This window comes from Vicia villosa, linkage group LG2 (assembly GCF_029867415.1).
Source record: "Vicia villosa cultivar HV-30 ecotype Madison, WI linkage group LG2, Vvil1.0, whole genome shotgun sequence".
Lineage (NCBI taxonomy): Eukaryota > Viridiplantae > Streptophyta > Magnoliopsida > Fabales > Fabaceae > Vicia > Vicia villosa.
The window spans coordinates 179,680,161-179,681,617 of record NC_081181.1 but is presented as its reverse complement, the minus strand read 5'-3'; the positions used below and the strand labels follow the sequence as shown (position 1 = coordinate 179,681,617).

General features: G+C 35.7%; 1 long non-coding RNA gene across 1 annotated transcript; it reads left to right on the top strand.

Annotated features, from left to right (window-relative positions):
• Window positions 1–382: 382 nt before the first annotated feature.
• LOC131647567 (uncharacterized) lies at window positions 383–1,226 on the top strand. Its single transcript, XR_009297866.1, has 2 exons — window positions 383–525; window positions 1,024–1,226. It is a non-coding gene; the product is annotated as an uncharacterized LOC131647567 (long non-coding RNA).
• Window positions 1,227–1,457: the final 231 nt, after the last annotated feature.

Here is a 1,457-nt window from a genome sequence, read left to right as displayed (position 1 = left end):
ATTCCTCTTCTGTTTCTATTTTTTTGCGCGTTTTGTTGTTGTTATCGTTGTTTGCGATTTTCTGCAGTTGATGATGAATAATCTGATGAAGATTGTGTAATGTTCAGAGTTGAATCGTGAAGAATTCCCAGAACTGGTGATTCGGTAGTGATGATGAAGCAGTAAAGTGTTGTTGCAGAGAAGATCTGAAGATAATTGAAGTTTGAAGGTGGCTGAAGATGGATGAGTGTGGATGATTATGGTGAAGATTGAAGAGGGTGATGATGAATTGTGGTGGAGAGAGATTGAAGATGGTGAAGAAAGTGAGGTGCTGAGTATCAAGCAGAGAGAAGATGGAGGAGAGATTATGGTGGAGAGCTATGGTGAAAATGGTTGAGAGCTATGGATTATGGAGGGAAGCTGAGATATATAGGTGAGAGTTTGAATTCAGTTAGAGCTTGAAGTTAGTTACAAAAGGGAGAAGCTTGAGCCAATGGATCAAAAAGTTGGTTGAAGATTGAAGGTCCAGATTCAATGTAGTTAAAGGTTGGTTTTCTGTTATTCTGAATTTTCTGTTATTGCTGTTGCTCTGTTAGTTAACTGATTTTGTTGCAACTCTGTGTAACTGATTTTTCTGCTGTTAAAAGTTGTTTAGAGATGGTTAGAAATCTGTTATAGGTAGTTACGATTCTGTTAGAGTTATGTTTGATAGTTAGAAGGAAAAGATTGGTTACAGATGGTTAGAGGGAGTTAGTTAAACTTGCTTTGTACTAGGTTTGAAACCGGTTGCGGTTATGTTGTAACTGTTAGTCTTGAAATAGACTGGGTTAGGGTCAAAGGATTATATTGCTTTGCTTCTAGTTGATGAAATTGTTGCTGTTCTTCTTTTTGAATGTGCTAACCATCCATGATAAACTGAATCTCTGTTAGCATCCATTGTCAAATTACGCCAATTGGAAAGTGAGCTTCAATGATTATTAGCATTCGTAATCGTTGCGAAACTGGTGATGCTTAGAACTGATATGGAATTTTTGTGTGTTACAGGGAGCACTTGAATCTTATGGTGATTGGACTTGGCTCAGCTTTACTATGCACTTGGCAAAATTTGAAGGAGGAAGCATGTATAAGAACATTAGGAATAGACTTATGATCTCTTTTTCCTTTTGTAATTTTTTGTACTGCAACTCTGTAACTTTGTAATGAATACCTCTCAACATTGTAATAAAATTTAAATTTCTGAATTTTTATACTTGTAGCTTGCTTCTTTGAATTTTCCAATATGACCTTTGATCCAAATCTCGAATATTAGGGAAAATATTACATTAACGAAATCTTGACTTTAATTCCAATTTTTTCAAGCCACACCCACATAGCAAGTGGCAAGTAATAATAATACCTTGATCACAAAAATGAATCAGTAATCTCATCCTGGCGCTCTAAATTACTCTTTACAAATCAATCCATAGATCCCTTTTGTC